This window comes from Sciurus vulgaris (genome assembly GCF_902686455.1).
Source record: "Sciurus vulgaris genome assembly, chromosome: 5".
NCBI classification, from domain to species: Eukaryota; Metazoa; Chordata; class Mammalia; order Rodentia; family Sciuridae; genus Sciurus; species Sciurus vulgaris.
The window spans coordinates 88,352,436-88,370,173 of NC_136465.1; the positions used below are offsets into that span (position 1 = coordinate 88,352,436).

At 34.7% G+C, this 17,738-nt stretch overlaps 1 long non-coding RNA gene across 4 annotated transcripts in view; it reads left to right on the top strand.

Moving 5' to 3' along the window:
• The first annotated feature begins 792 nt into the window (after window positions 1–792).
• Window positions 793–17,738, top strand: part of LOC306662028 — a 416,277-nt gene continuing 399,331 nt past the window's right edge. For 3 of the 4 annotated variants that reach the window (XR_013764033.1, XR_013764034.1, XR_013764036.1), the window contains exons 1-5: window positions 793–922; window positions 2,178–2,250; window positions 3,803–3,935; window positions 5,568–5,605; window positions 7,620–7,694. This is a non-coding gene — a long non-coding RNA (uncharacterized lncRNA). The remainder of the gene's footprint in view (window positions 923–2,177; window positions 2,251–3,802; window positions 3,936–5,567; window positions 5,606–7,619; window positions 7,695–17,738) is intronic. The other variant, XR_013764035.1, reaches the window with a different exon arrangement.

A 17,738-nucleotide genomic window follows, 5' to 3' on the forward strand; every position in this document is an offset into this window, starting at 1 on the left:
TAAAATTAGCATTCTACAGTAATGTGGTCACATCAGTGTTTATAGCAGCTCAATTCACAATAGCTAGATTATAGAACCAACCTAGATGCCCTTCAGCAGATGAATGGATAAAGAAGCTGTGGTATATATACATAACGGAATATTATTCAGCCATAAAGAAGAATAATATGGTATTTGCAGAGAAATGAATTGGAGAATATCATGCTAAGTGAAATAAGCCAGTCCCAAAAAACCAGAGGCCGAATGTTTTCCTGATATGTGATGATGATATATAATGGGGGTGGGGGTTGGGAGGTGAGAGAAGAATGGAGGAACTTTAGATTACATAGAAATGAGAGGGAGGTGGAATGAGACAGACATCATTACCCTATGTACATGTATGATTACATGAATAGTATGAATCTACATCATGCACAACCATAGAAATGAAATGATGTACCCCATTTGTGTACAATGAACCAAAATGCAATCTGTAAAAAATAAAAAAAAGAAAAAAATTAATAAAAAAATAAAAAAATTGATTGCCCATTTATTATGTACCACTCAATATTCTAAGGGCTTTATATGCATTAGATCATTTAATTCTCCTAATTTTTCCATGAGATAGTTTTTTTTGTTCTTTTTAGATGTCATGACAGTATATTTTGACATATTGTATATACTGAGATAGTTGTTATAGAAGCCAAGAAAGGGAAAGTTTAATTTACTTGCAGAGATGGTACAGCTGACATGGTAGAAAACCAAAATAGTAATCAGGAACACATGATCTTGACTACAGTGGTTAAGACTATACCTACTGTTTATTTACTCTTGTTCTTAGTTACCTTGAATTTCTGTCTGCAATCTTAGAGTCCATATTAATACACATACCACTTCTCATTCTCTAGGAATTGAGGAATCCAATCAAATCTGGAAATTTCAGGTATTCATGGATAAAGTCACTTTTTTATTTGCTTTTTAGTCACAGGACTTCATTACTTTAAAATTTTTTTTTTTTGTTTTTTAGTTATTGACGGATCTTTATTTTACTTATTTATGTGTGGTGCTGAGGATCAAACCCAGTGCCTCACATGATCTAGGTAAGTGCTCCTCCACTGAACTACAACCCCAGCCCAGGACTTCATTACCTTTAGGGGTGTGGGTGTGCTCTTGATTAAGAGTTCTCCAACAAATAGTTCATGGGACCTTTACAGGATGTTGTAATGATTACAGGAATAGTGAAAGAATTTTGGCATAGAGAGCATTGAAACTTTGATAATCACTGTTTATTCAAACCAATTAAAACATTGAGAACATCAGTTAAGAGGAAATAATCGTCCACACATTAAATCTCTGTCACTATATTATCCCTCTAGGAGCAAATTGTTTTATGAGACCCTCTTCCTAATGTGTGGGAAGACCATGTAGTCAGTTGTAAAATGCAAAACAGAAGTTAGCATGAAGGAAGTGGTCTTCCTGGTGACAAGGACGGATGACAGGGCATTGAGAGATTGTAATATGTAGCAGGATTTTGGTTAAAATTGCTTCCAGGTTTGCCGAGGTCATTTGCAAATGCGATGTCGAGTCAGAGCTTCCATTTGTATCATAGTGCATACCAGGGAATAAAATCCAAAAGTCAATGCAGGTGTGGTTTAACATTGAGGTGGTCTGTTGTCATTTCACGTACATCAAATAGAATCTATTCATCTCTTAAGACTCCAGTTCTCAGTTTTAGGATAATTATCTTTTTAAAGTTGAACCATATAAAAGGACAACTTTGTGCATGGTACATGTTACCATGACCATTTTTCTCTGCTGACCATCAGTTGTCCCTGTATATTGAGGGCCATTATGTATCAGTCAAGGTCCTGAGTAATTTTTATGAATTAATTTGAAATTGGATTTGGAATAAGAAGATTAAGGAAAAGATGATTTAAGAAACTGTGTTTTGTCCATCAGTCAGCTTTCTTTACATTTTTGTAAAGGAGTTGTCATCTCTGTTTTGAAGAAAGAAAATGTGTGGCATTGAGTTAAGTTACTTGTTGAAGGTTAATTAGTAGATGGTAAATCTGAGACTAGAACTCAGGTCTTTCCCTCTGTGAAGAATGAAAACCCAAATATGTTAATTATTCTGCAAGATGATATATATTTTGAAAATATGCCTACAGATGCTATAGATTTTATTTCTGTCATTACAGACTGGGGTTCACGAAGGAATGATGTTGAGTGAATGAAAGGAAGTAATCTAGGGCACGCAGGTCAGGATTTGAGGTGAGCTTTAATCTTCAGTATTTACTGACTATAATAAATATGTTATAAAAGAATTAAACAATGTGAACTTCCAGTATTTGGAGTCAGTGTAATTTATTTCCTCTACATATGAAGAGAAGCACACACTAATTTTGATCAATTCTGATAATAATACTTGAATGTGAACTGGACAAAAATACAGATTAGGCTTTAGTACATTTGTAACATTGTATCCCTGCAAAATTCTAGATTTTAGAATATTTTTGTATACACTTTCCCCAGTATCTCTCATTTCCCTGGGTCCAAAAGAATTAAGTCTTAGGATGCCAGATTATATTTTCAGTTTATAGTAACTGATTAGAGGCAGAGGTATTATAGTCAGACTTCATTTCTTTTAGTTCTTTTACCAGGATTAGACTAATATTCAAGAGTAGATTGGGTTATTTTTTACTCATGTTGCATATGTATTTTTCTCTTATCTGCTTTCCCTTGATAGGAACAATTTATCCTTTTCCTTTAATTCCATGAGAAACATACATTTACGAACTTCCCACAGTCTCCCCGTTGAATATAAATGCAAGCGTGGATTTCATCTTAAATTAATCCCTCAAATGCTGCTATCAGAAAAGACATTTTAAACTGTCATAACAAGATCTGGTAGGTGACAGCAGACTGGACTGGGCCTCGAGTATGGCTCAGCCCTCGTTGTAAGTTCACGTTCCTGTCTCTGCATTACTGTTTTAACTCCCATAACCAGTCAGGGATGATAAATGAAAATTTGAGCTATTTCTTTGCGTTGACAAAAATCACAATGTAAGAAGACATAGTTTCCTTAGTTATTTTTAAAGTATACTATTTATAGTACTTGATAGGGTTAGATGAAAAAAAATCCACTCAAACTTTTTTTTTTTTTTTTTTTAATAAAAGAAAAGATCTTGAAATGTTTAGCTACACAACTCTAGTGAAATATTTTCTTGTGTCTTCATGGGAACAGGTGTTCTAATGGGATCCAGAACTAAATAAGATGTAAAATTGAAATAGGTTAAATGTTCTGCGGGATAGTCTATATTTAAAAGTAAGACTACAAATGCCATGGATTCTCTCCCTACAAAAGTGTTTCATGCATGTGTATGTGAACATGGTTTTGATTATAATATATTTGTGAACCTTCTGATGCCAATTCAAGAATCTCCAAATTTATGGTCCACTTATAATATATGCAGTTGCTGTGTAATTACTGGGTAGTATATTTTTAAGTAACTGGGGCTGACTTGTATTAAGCACCAATTTGGCATTTTAGCTTGACCCTGACTGAAGGGAGATACTCTTCTCTTTCTCCCCTTTGCTGGACCAGACCCTTCTATTCCTTGCTTCTTTGTCATTAAGCACAGGACAAATCTCAAAAATTTTCCTCATCATAATCACCCTTATTGAAAAATATTTTTTTAATGGCAGTGGATGAAGACTCAGCATTTCACATTTCCCTGATTCACTTTCTATCCATTTTGGGTTGGCTGGGTTTTTATTTTTTGGTGGAGGCTTTGTTAATTCCTTCTTCCCTACCTCAATATAGTTCCCTAAACAACAGAATTGGAGTTCTGTCTCTATTTAGAACTTTTCACTCGTTTGCTGCCTTAATGAGAAAAGCTGTTACTTTATCAGCAAGGGGAAGAAACTGGAATTTGCTGTTGCCTACAAGTCATTAGGTAAAGTGCTACATAATTTCTCTACTTTCTTGGTGGGGGAATGAGTGTTGTTCTGGTGATGAAATAGATCTCATGTAACTGGGCAACAACAACAACGATTTCACATAGTAGTGTAGCAATTGACTTAAGAGTTCCTCTGAAAATTACCTGAAATGGTATTATGAAGTCATTTGTGAATAGTAACTGCAACATTGGTAAAGATCAACTCCTGAATTCAAGAAGACCTCAGACATTTTGACTCCCATGAAGGTCCAATTATTAAATGCCTTGAAAACAGTCATCTATAAAATCATGATAAAGGGGGTGGGGAGTGGCCTGCAGCCATTGACTGTGAGCTGTTTTTGTTTTTGCAAGGCAAATCTGCTAGGAGCTTGGAAATGTAAGAGAGCTGGCACAACGACAAGCCTGAGTATGCTGTGCCTAGTGGATTATTGGCCAACAAATTTAGGACCCATCTTAGGCTACAGATTAATGAGACAGGGAAGCTTCGCAGACATACAACTGGAATTCCTGGTGGAATACTTCAATTTAAACTCTACTGACTTTGGGTACTCCCACAACAAAATTCTGAGTCTTGCTTCTGTTGGAAAGAATTATTGAAGTAACTTCCAGTTAAAGTTGAAATGATTATGACAAGTCTGTCTTATAACTGCGTGGTGAATGTCTAGACTTAGCTCTAATTGGTCTTACTTTAAAGTGTTTATTGTTTAATTGCTTGTAGGAATGATTTATTCTTTCATAGAACTGAGATTAATGGCAACTGGCGGCTTTATTGGCATTGTTATCAGAGAAATGACCAAAGTCTCAAATAGAATTAAGGAGACAGATTCTAGGCTCTGAGGAATGTTAGACTAATGTAACAACATGAAAACTGTATTTTACAAGTGTTACTACCTCAGTGGTTTTGTAGTGTGTCCATTAATGCTATTTTTAATTCTCATATTTTAATGTATGGGACTGAGATAATACTATGGTGTTGAATGTAATTTCCTTTTGTGAAATGTGTAGGACTGATATTTCAAAAATGGATAACAATCCAACATTTCAAACCATTAACCTGAAACTATCAGCTTTTTTATATCCTCATAGTATTTTTGGTGGAAGTTTGGAAATCTATATGAAGGAATAATATATTTTGAATTCTTGGCTTTTTTAAAAATGTTTTTATATATATATTTTTTATTTTAATTAAAAGTCATAAATTTACATAGGGCAATGTTGTTTGATTCATTCTGTTATTTTTTCCCTTCCCCCCTCCCCTCCCACCCCTCTTTTCCCTCTATACATTCCTTTCTTCCTCCATTCTTACCACCCTCCTTATCCCTAACACTACACCTAACCCTAACCCTAACACTAACCCCTCCTACCCCCCCCTTATATGTCCTCATCCGCTTATCAGTGAGATCATTCGTCCTTTAGTTTTTTGAGATTGGCTTATCTCACTTAGCATGATATCCTCCAATTTCATCCATTTGCCTGTGAATGCCATAATTTTGTCATTCCTCATGGCAGAGTAATATTGGTCTAATCCAAATCAAGTGCAGCATTGTCACTGACATTGTCTCTGCTCATAGATGGATGAAATGATAGCTTCTTTGAATATTCCTGTTACTATTGTGTATTCTATTTCAGATTTTCATCTTAACTGATGGAAATTGGAAATTTGAAAGGTAAGTATTGGGCAATATTGTGTATTTTTTTTTGGTATCTATAAATTTATCATTACAGTATAGATAAACATAAGGATTTTCCAGAGAATGAAGTTTGGTACTAGAGGGGAATGCATTTAAATGGGGAAAAGAGAACAAAATATAAATGTGAGAAATTGTATGATAGGTGTTTGGTAAAACAGAATGAGAACTCAAGATTTCAGTGCAAGAGAACCCAGATATGCCAGAAAAATATAATATTCTTATTATATAATATGTTGTGAACATATTATTTAATTAGAGAAATTGATAAATACTTGTCATATGAACAAACAGTAATGTGGTGAATGCTGGGTAGCCATCATCATTGAGGTCAAGACATGGAATGTAGCTGGCTCCCTGGAAGTCCCAGCCCCTTTTGACCCTCTCTAATCACAGCCCCATCTGTTTGATTTGGAGGTATTTATGGTCATTTGTCATGAAACTATAAAGAAAAGAAAAGAAGATAACACCTCTAAGAAACATATTTTAGTTTAGACTTTTTTTTAAAGTTCTTTTGAATAGCATCATATGTTTCTTTTTACTACTTTCTTCATCTTAATATTACATATATAAGACATATGTACATTGATGTCTATCCTAGAGTTGCATAAAATCCTTTGTTTCATTGCTTTATTCTGTTGGTATACCATGTTTCTTTCTGTACTGTGTTGGCAGATATTTGGTTTGTTCCAGCCACAATGGTGCTTGTATCCTAGTGTTAATATGTACCAGCTTCTCTAGATGTGGGATTGTTGAATGGAAAGCAATACAAATTCTCTGTTTACTAGATAAGGTCAAATCATGCTTTAGCAGTGTTTGGGAGTTGCAATTGCCAACACTTAGTGTAGAAAATGTTGACAATTTCTCTCCATCTGAAATTTCTCTCAGTTACAGAAATTTGCTGGTCCCTCATTACTAATGAAGCTGAGCATAATTTTGTATGTTTGTTTGTCATCTGGATTATTTCTCTTTTTCTTTACTATTTTGCCTGCTTTCTTCATGATTTGTAGTCTGTATTTCTTTGTAGTCCTTTAAATAAGCAGATGTGATGTGTTAATCACTTCTTCCACAAGTAATATTGTTTGTATCTTATTTTAAAAAACTTTCCAAACCTTAAAGACAGATAGGTTTCTTAATATTTTCTAAAGATTAACAATTTATTGCTTTTATTTCAGTCTTTTATCTGTGGTCCATTTTGGCAAATTGTGTAAAAAAGAACTAATTTTATCTCCCACTGATATCTAATTTTCTCATAACTATTTAATTAAACAGCTGCCTATGACTTGACCAATACAGTGTCATGTAAGGAGGCCCATAATAATGTAGCCTGATGCCACAGTTTTATTTGTTGGAGTTGTAAAATAAATATAGATATCTGTTTGAGCAAGTTACCCAAATTTGTTCTCCAAAAGTATTTTGGCTATTCTTGGCTTTTTGAATTTTTTATATAAGAATCAGTTTGTCAAGCCTGACAAAATGACTGTTGAGATTTTATTTGAAGTTGCATTGAATCCATACAGCAGAATAGAATTAATATCTCCAAAGTACAGTGATTTCAACCCACGAACATTTTTTATTTCTATCCACTAGGTCATTTTGAATGTTTTTCAATTAGTTTCATTTTAAACATGTTTTCATAGATTTATTCTTTTTTTTTTTTTTTTGGTGGAAACTGGGAGGGAAGGAGAATTGGTACAAAATGGTTGCTCTCTAAATTATGGGTGGTGAGTAGGCAGGTAGGGTGGAGGCAACGCTCACATTTGGAGAAACTGGGAGGACACTGGGTCCATGAACTTCTGTGGGGATCCCTAGAGGAAGCACAGCACAGTGGTTCAGAGCATAGTCTCCTGCAATGTTCACAATATTCACTCTTTTTTTTTTTTTGGTGGGTGTGTTTGTTTTGTTGTTTTTTGTTTTGGTGGTGGTGGAGTACCAGGGATTAAACTCAGGGGCACTCAACCACTGAACCCTATTTTGTATTTTATTTGCTTAGCATCTCGCTTTTGCTGAGGCTGGGTTTGAACTCGCAATTCTCCTGCCTCAACCTCCTCAGCCATTGGGATTACAGGTGTGTGCCACCATGCCCATGCCCTGTCACATTCTCTTTATCCATTCATCTGTCGTAGGGCACTTAGGTTCGTTCCACAGTTTAGCTGTTGTGAGTTGAGCTACTATAAACATCGATGTGGCTGCATCACTGTAGTATGCTGATTTTAAGTCCTTTGGGTATAAACTGAGGAGTGGGATAGCTGGGTCAAATGGTGGTTCCATTCCAAGGTTTCTGAAGAATCTCTGTACTGATTTCCATTATGGTTACATCAATTTGCATTCCCACCAGCAATTTATGAGTGAATCTTTTTCCCCCACATCATTTGCCAACATTTATTGTTCCTTGTATTCTTGATAATCGCCATTCTGATTGGAGTAAGATGAAATCTTAGAGTAGTTTTGATTTACATTTCGCTAATTGCTAGAGATGACATTTTTTCATATGTTTGTTGACTGATTGTATTTCTCCTTCTAGGAAATATCTGTTCAGTTCCTTAGCCCATTTATTGACTGGGTTATTTGTTTTTCTGGTGTTAAGTTTTTTGAGTTCTTTATAAATTCTAGAGATCAATGCTTTATCTGAGGTGCATGTGGTAAAGATTTTCTCCCAATCTATAGGCTCTCTTTTCACATTATTGATTGTTTCCTTTGCTGTTCCTCAGGATTACATTTTTTGATATTATTAAAAATAAGATCACTTTCAATTTCATTTCTAACTACTTGTAGGAGTAAGTTTTCCTATTGATTTTTACATCATGAACCATACTAAATTTTCCTCATTAAAAAATTTATGTGTAGCTTCTTTTTTTTTTTTTGGTACTGGGGATTAAATTTAGGGGCACTCAATCACTGAGCCACATCACCAGCCCTATTTTATATTTTATTTAGAGACAGGATCTCACTGAGTTGTTTAGCACTTCACCATTGCTGAGGCTGGCTTTGAACTCAAGATCCTCCTGTCTCAGCCTCCTGAGCTGCTGGGATTACAGGTGTGTGCGACCGCACCCGGCTGTAGCTTCTTTTTGAAATTATAAATGCAATTTTTTTCTTTTGTAAATAATGAAAATTCTATTTTTTCTAACCCTTATACCTTTTTTCCCCCTTGTCTAATTGCACCAACTAGGACCTCAAATATAATATGAATCATAGCCCCAACAGTGGTAAATCTTGTCCTATTCCTGTATCAAAGGAAATGATTTTCGCCTTTAACTGAGCTGATAAGCTATGTTTTATAGATATTCTCTAACACAGGAATGATAGTCTTGTATGACTCATGGGCCAAATCCAGGCTGCCACTTATTTTTGTAAATAAGTTTTATCAGAACCCAGTCACACCCATTCCTGTGTATACTGTCTGTGGTGCTTTCACAACATAATCGTGTACTCTAATGTGTAGAGTGACAGAGATCATCTGACTGCAAAGTGAAATATTTATCTGGTTCTTTGAGAAAAAGTTTGCCAACTTCTGCTTTACCAGATTAAAATATTCTCTTATAGTTTTTGCTAAATATTTTTTTTACCATGAATAAGTATTGAATATTACCAAAGGCTTGTTTTATGATTTTGCATTGAGATAATATGATAATACAATGAACTAAATTGCCTTTCTCATGTTATATTAACTTATATCCTGGAATAAACTTTTTGTTTGTTTAAGTGTATGATCATGTTTATGTACTTTTAGACTTTCTTACCTTTCCATTGAGAATTTTCCCATCTTTGTTTATAGTTAGATTGATCTGTAATTTTCCTTTGCTTTCTGTTTCTTTGGGTTTTGGCATCAGAGGTATGCTTGCCTCTAAAATAAGCATAAATTGTATTTGATAAATAGCAAATGGAGTTGTTTGTGCCTGGAGTTTAGCTGTGGGAAGATTTTCATTGTCAATTCAGTTTCTTTCATGGCTGTAAGATTATTCATATTCCTTTTTCTCCTGAGTCATAGTTATATTTTTCTGGGAATTGTCCTTTGTCCTAAATTCTTATTTATGGTCATAAGTTATTCATAAAATTCTCTTAAACTCTTTAATGTCTGCAAGATGTTCCTTTGTCATGTTTTAATATGGGTTATATCTTCTCTCTCTTTTACTTGTTCACCAGTGGTTATTTGTCTTTCTAATTTTTTTTAAATTTGTCCTTTTTATTTTTACATGATATAGAATGTATTTTGACATATCATATATACATGGAATGTAAATTTCCATTTTTGTGGTTGTACATGATGTGGAATTATACTGATGGTATATTCATATATGAACATAGGAAAGTTATGTCTGATTCATTCTGCTGTCTTTCCCATTCCCATCCCCTCTCCTTTCCCCTGACTCTGCCCTATCCAAATCTGGTGAATCTGCCTACTACTCCCACATTGTGAGTCAGCATCTGCATATCAGAGAGAATATTTGGTCTTTGGTATTTTGGGATTGGCTTATTTCACTTAGCATGATATTCTCCAGTTCTATCCCTTTACCAGCAAATGATAATTTCATTTTCTTTATGACTGAGTAATAATTCAATTGCATATATGTACATTTTCTTTATCCATCCATCTGTTGTAGGGCACCTAGGTTGGTTCCATAGTTTAGCTATTGTGTATTGAGCTGCTATAAACATTTATATGGTTGCATCACTGTAATATACTGATTTTTAAGTCCTTTAGGTATAAACTGAGGAGTGAGATAACTGGGTTAAATGAGTTCCATTCCAAGTTTTCTGAGGAATCTTCATACTGCTTTAGAGAGTGGTTGCACCAATTTGCAGTTCCACCAGCAATGTATAAGTGTACCTTTTTCCTCACATCCTTACCAACATTTATTGTTACTTGTATTCTTGATAATTGCTATTCTGACTAGAGTGAGATGAAATCCATGTAGTTTTAATTTGCATTTCTCTAATTGCTAATGATATTGAACAGTTTTTCAGATGTTTGTTGATTTGATTGTATTTCTTCTGTGAAATGTCTGTTCAGTTCCTTTGCCCATTTATTGAGTAGGTTATTTGTTTTTCAATGTTAAAATTTTTTGAGTTTTATTAGTCTTTTCAAAGAAACTGACTTTTGATATTGATCTTCTCTGTATGTGTTTTCTAGTGTATAAGTTTCCTATTAATAGTCTTTTCTTTTGGATGGTTTAATTTGATTTTATCAAACTTTTTGAAATTAAGCCTTTTTTTTTTAAGCTTTTTTCTTTATTCAATATGGTATCCACCATTGACTACAATCTTCTAAAATAAGCAAATGTTCTTAAGTTTGGTATCTTCTTTTTTTTTTTTTTTATTTTATTGTAACAAATGGGATACATGTTGCCTCTCTGTTTGTACATGGCGCAAAGGCATACCATTTGTGTAATCATAAATCCACATACAGTAATGTTGTTTGATTCATTCTGTTTTTTTTTCCCTTCCCCCCACCCCTCCCACCCCTCTTTACCCTCTATACAGTACTTTCTTCCTCCATACTTGCCCCCCCTCCCTAACCCTAACTCTAACCTAAACACTAACCCTTCCCTCCCCCCCTTTATGTGTCATCCTCCACTTATTAGCGATATCATTCGTCCCCTTGGCTTTTTGAGATTGGCTTATCTCACTTAGCATGATATTCTCCACATGACAGAGTCCCATGCAGAAACATCTTGGGATGTTTAGCGGGTCCTTGTGACCTGGCTTGGATTTCTTCTTGCCCTTGCCCACTCTTGGGGACCTCAGTCCAACATCTCCTTCCACATTCTCCAGCACCATATTGCAGTGCCTGTCCAAAGGCCTTCACACAGCCCAGGGAGTTTCTTGTTGATGCGGCAGTTGATGAGCACTGAGTGTTGTTCTGCGACTGACTGTGTGAGTACAGAGAGTGGGCCTGTGTTAAATTTCTCCTCCTCCCGCTTCTGTTAGCTCCCCTGGGGTCATCTTCACTCTTGGGCTTGTTGAGGAGGCTCACGGTGATAGCTTGTCCTCTTGTTGCTACCACCTCCACCGCGTTGCTTCTACCTCTGAAGAGAGAGGAGAAAGCACATCAGGCTGTTGAGGACTGGCAGGTTTGATAGTATATTACATTTTTGTTGTAGATTCTTTTATTTTTTTACATGTTTTTTCTTTTTTTTTTTTTTACTCTCTGTATTTTCCTCTTATTTATCTGTTTCCTCAGAGTCTCTTTCTCTCTTTTCTCCTCTTAACCCACTTCTTTTGATTCCTCTTCATTCTTCCTATGATCTGGTACCTCTATATTCTCACCTCTGACCTCATTAATATCACATGCTAAACCCCTTCCCTATTCTCTCTTGGTCCACCTTTAGAAATTGTAGACCTTATTGAGAAACCGTTGTTTATGTTGTTGGTAATAATTGAACACATCATCTCTGTTTATTGAGACCACACTGTTAGTATTTTAGTAGGGGCTATTTGGGTTAAGGCTACATATTGTTTGCATTGGGAGCTGTTAATATTGATCTTCCCCTTAAAGGTAAGGTATTAGAAATCTGCAGGAACACTATAAATCTATAGGGTGGAAACTGTAATACCTTCATTCATTGAAAGAATAAAAAGTCAACAAATAAATGACCTCACATTACATCTCAAAGCCCTAGCAAAAGAAGAATAGATCAATACCAAAAGAGAAGAAGACAGGAAATAATTAAAATTGGAGTTGAAATCAATGAAATTGAAACAAAAAAATGAAAAAAATTGACAAAAGAAAAAGTTGGTTCTCTGAAAAAATAAACAAAACTGATAAACCCTAGCTACACCAGTTAAGAGAAGGAGAGGGAAAACTCAAATTACTGAAATTCATGTTGAAAAGGGAAATATCATGATGAACATTACTGAAATATAGAAGATAATTAGAAGCTATTTTGAAAATCTAAACTCCAACAAAGTAGAAAGTCTCAAGGATATCAATAAATTTCTGGAGACATATGGTCCTCCCAAACTGAATTAGGAGGACGTACAACAATTTAACAGATCAATTTCAAGCAATGAAATACAAGATGCCATCAAAAGTCTATCAACCAAGAAAAGCCCAGGACCAGACAGATTCTCAGCTGAGTTCTACAAGACCTTCAAAGAATAACTAATACCAATACTCTTCAAAATAGTCCATGAAATAGAAAAAAATGGGAACTCTTCCAAACTCATTCTGTGAAGCTAGTATCACCCTGATAACAGACAAAGATACATCAAGGAAAGAAAACTTCAGAACAATATCCCTGATGAACATACATGCAAAAATTCTCACTAAATTCTGGCAAAACATATATTTAAAAGATAGTATACCACGATCAAGTGGGGTTTATCCCAAGGATGCAAGTTTGGTTCAACATACGGAAATCAATTCTCACATCTGTAGACTTAAAGGACAAGAATCATATGATCATTTCAATAGATGCAGAAAAGCATTTGATAAAATACAGCACCCCTTCATGTTCTAAACACTAGAAAAACAAGGGATAGTAGGAACATACCTCAACATTGTAAAGGCTATTTGTGTTAAGCCCAAGGCCAACATCATTCTAAATGGAGAAAAATTGAAACAAGACAGGGATGTCCTCTTTCACCACTTCTATTCAACATAGTCCTGGAAACTCTAGCCAGAGCAATTAAATGAAAGAAATTAAAGGGATATGAATAGAAAAAGAACTAAAACTATCACTATTTGCTGATGACATGATTCTACATTTAGAAGATCCAAAAAATTCCACCAAAAAACTTCTAGAATTCAAAAATAAATTCAGCAAAGTAGCAGGATATAAAAACAATACTCATAAATCCAACACATTTGTATACATCAATAATGAATCCACTGAAAGAGAAATAAAGAACACTACCCTATTCACAATAGCCTCAAAAAAAAAAAAACTTGGGAATCAATCTAACAAAAGAGGTGAAAGACCCTACAATGAGAACTACAAAAACTACTTGAACTACTTTAGAAAGAAATTGAAGACCTTAGAAGATGGAAAGACCCCCCCCCCCATGTTCTTGGATAGGCAAAATTAATATTGTTAAAATTGACATACTACAAAAGGCACTATATAGATTCAGTGCAGTTCCAATTAAAATCCCAATGACATTCTTCATAGAAATAGAGAAGCAATCATGAAATTCATTTGGAGAATAAGAGACCCCAGAATAAGCCAAAGCAATCCTTAGCAGGAAGAGTGAAGCAGGGAGGTATCAGAAAACCCAGCCCTTAAACCTATACTACAAAGCAATAGTAACAAAAAGGCATGGTATTTGCACTAAAATAGACAGGTAGACCAATGGTACAGAATAGAGGACACAGAGACAAACTTACATAAATACAAGTATCTCATATTAGACAAAGGATCCCAGAACATACAATGGAGAAAAAAATAGCTTCTTCAACAAATGGTGCTGGGATACTGGAAATCCATATGCAGCAAAATGAAATTAAATCCCTCCTCACCCTGCAACAAAACTCAAGTCATTTTAGAACAACAATTTAGGTATTAGAACAGAGACTCTGCACCTAATAGAAGAAAAAGTCTACCCAAATGTTCATCATGTTGGCTTAGGACCTGACTTTCTTAATAGACTCATGAAGTGCAAGAAGTAAAATTAAGAATCCATAAATGGGGGTGGATTCAAACTACAAAACTTCTTCTCATCAAAGGAAACAATCATAATGTGAAGAGAGAGCCTTCAGAATGGGAGAAAATCTTTACCACACACACCTTCAGATAGAACACTAATCTCCAGAAATTTATAAAGAACTCAAAAAACTTAACTCCAAAAATACAAATAACCCAATCAATAAATTGGCTAAGGAACTGAGGCATATACTTCACAGGAGATATACAATTGATGAACAAATATAGAAAAAAGTGTTCAACATCTTTAGTAATTAAGAAATACAAATCAACCACTCTAAGATTTCATCTCACTCCAGTTAGAATGGCAAATTATCAAGAATACAAGCAACAGTAGATGTTGGTAATGATGTAGGGAAAAGGTTCACTCATACGTTGCTGGTGAGAATGTACTCTGGAAAGCAGTGTGGAGATTCCTCAGAAAACTTGGAATAGAACCACCATTTGACCTACCTATCCCACTCCTTGGCCTATACCCAAGGGACTTAAAAATCAGCATACTACAGTGATGCAGGCCACATCAATGCTTATAGCAGCTCAATTCACAGTAGCCAGATTGTGGAACCAACATAGATGCCCTTCAATAGATGAATGGATAAAGAAACTGTGGTATATATGCACAATGGATATTACTCAGCCTTAAAGAAGAATAAAATTATGGCATTTGCAGCTAAATGGATGGATTTTGAGAATATTATGCTAAGTGAGATAAGTCAATCCCAAAAACCAAAGGCCAAATGTTTCTCTGATAAATGGATGCTGATACACAATGGGAGGTGGAAAGAGAAGAATGGAGGAACTTTGGATTGTGCAGAGGATGCTGAGGTTAGGGGAGATGGCAGGGGTTGGGAAAGATGATGGAATGAGACAGAAACCATTACCCTATATACATGTATGATTGTATGAATGGTGTGACTCTACATTGTGTACAACCAGAGAAATGAAAAGTTGTACTCCATTTGTGTACAGTGAATCAAAATGCATTTTTCTGTCATGTATACTAAATAGAACAAATAAAAAATCTGATTTCTATAGAGCAAGGTTTTTATACATTTTAAATACTATGAATAAGGAATGAAATAAATGGGGTTTTATTCACACTTTCAATATTAATTCTTACAAGTGTTCATTTGTTACAGGCCTCTATTACCTTTACTATACAGTACTTTTATTTACATACAAGTCCCATCTAGATTCTATACTTAATTTGTACTGACTTTTCTTAGATCTTTCTGTCTTCAGCACTTTCTCACTCAACTTTTAATTATTTTATTACTTTGAAGTCTTTGCTTTTACTTGCTCCAAACTCATTTTCCAAATATCTGGTTAGATGTGCTTTTTCCAGCATAATTAGTTCACTCTTGATCTTTCTTCCAATAACAGAAAAAAGAACTTAACACAATTACTGCTTTGTCTTCCTTGAAAATAAGCATGATTTATTCTCAATTTTACCCTATTCTAAACTGTTCAAGATGCACTCTTCTTATCTGGTTCAACTAATTATTCACATAAGTATTCATCTGCCAGATCCCAAGAAGATACCATAATCTATAAGTGACAGTAAAGACCTGCTTGTCAAAAGCCAAAAGTAGGTGTCCCTTCAGTATAATGTCTCTTATGCTTTTACCTTTCCCCAGAATTAGGATGTAACTCATATACAGTGATCTGCTAAAAAAACATTTCTTTCAGAAGTGAGTGAATGGTAGTGTTAACCTTGCTTAAGATATTTGCATTCCAGTTGAAAATTCCTGAGACTAGAAATGCTTTCCAGGCCCAAATGAATATTCTGTTGGTGGAATTTAAGGTGCAGATACCAGGAATTATCTTGGCACATGAAATTCTTCCTAGAATTTTTCAATCATCATGAACCTAGCACACATTTTCCCTCATAATGAAGTCCTAAAGCTTGTGAACTTTATTTATTTATTCTTATCATGAAATTTATGATGTACAACATGATGTTTTGGAATATGTGCATTGTGTATGGCTAAATCAGGCTAATTAACATATGCATTACCTCACATACTCCAATTGTGTTGAGAAACTGGAAGTCTATTCTCTTAGTAATGTTCAATCATTCCACATGTCTAACTGAAATGTTGATTCTTTGATCAACATCTCAGTTCCTATCTCACCCCTGCACACTCTAAAAAATATTTTTACATATGAGATCTTGTGGTATTTGTCATTCTGTGCCTGACATGATAAGGATGTTCTTTCTTACTTAACCTTTACAAGGAAAGTAACTTTAAAACAACCCATCTGCTGCTGTTGCATTTCTGCGTTCTTTAGATTTCTATCTATAAAGTATTTTCCCCTAGTAGTTTAAGTTTAGGTCTTACATTAAGACATTTGATTCATTTTAGTTGTTTTTTTACAGGGTGAGAGATAGGGACTAGTATCAATCTTCTACATGTGAATGTCCAGCTTTCCCAGCACCACTTGTTGAACAGGCTATCTTTCTCTATAGTATCTTTTGCACCTTTGTCTAGAATCACATGGCTGTAGACGCATGGATTTATTTCTGACTCCTCTATTCTACTCCATTGGTCTACATGTTTGTTTTTGTGCCCATACAGTGCTGTTTGTTACTAAGGCTCTAGTATATTTTGTAGTGATGCCCCCACATTCTTTTTGTTTAAATTGCTTTGGCTAGTTGGCATCTTGGTACATTTATATGAATTTTAGAATTGTTTCTATTTCTGTGAAGAATGTCATTTGCATTTTGTTGGAAATTGCACTGAATCTGTAGATTGGCTTTGGTTAATATGACCTTTTAACAACATTGCTTTTCCTAATCTATAGACATAAGAGGTCTTTCCATTTTCGAGTGTCTCATTAAATTTCTTTCTTCAGTGTTTAATAATTTTCATTGTGGATATCTTTTTTTTTTGTTCTTTATTTATTTTTATTTTTTATTTTTATTATTTTATTTAGCTTTTATTTTTTTTATAGACTGCATTTTGATTCAATTGTACACAAATGGGGTGCATAATTTCATTTCTATGGTTGTACACAATGTAGATTCATACCATTCGTGTAATCATACATGTACCTAGGGTAATGATGTCCTGTCTCATTCCACCACCATTTTTCATACCCGCCCCTCATTTTCTCTACATATTCTAAAGTTCCCCCATTATTCTCTCATTCCCCACCCCCACCCCCATTATGTATCAGCCTCCACTTATCAGGGGAAAACATTGGCCTTTGGTTTTTTGGGATTGGCTTATTTCACTTAGCATGATATTCTCCAATTCCATCCATTTATTTGCAAATGCCATAATATTATTCTTCTCTATGGCTCAATGGTTTTCCATTGTGTATATATATCAGAGTTTCTTTATCCATTTATCTGTTGAAGGGCATCTAGGTTGGTTCCACAATCTAGCTATTGTGAACTGAGCTGCTATAAACATTGATGTGGCTATGTTACTGTAGTTTGCTGATTTTAGGTCCTTTGGGTA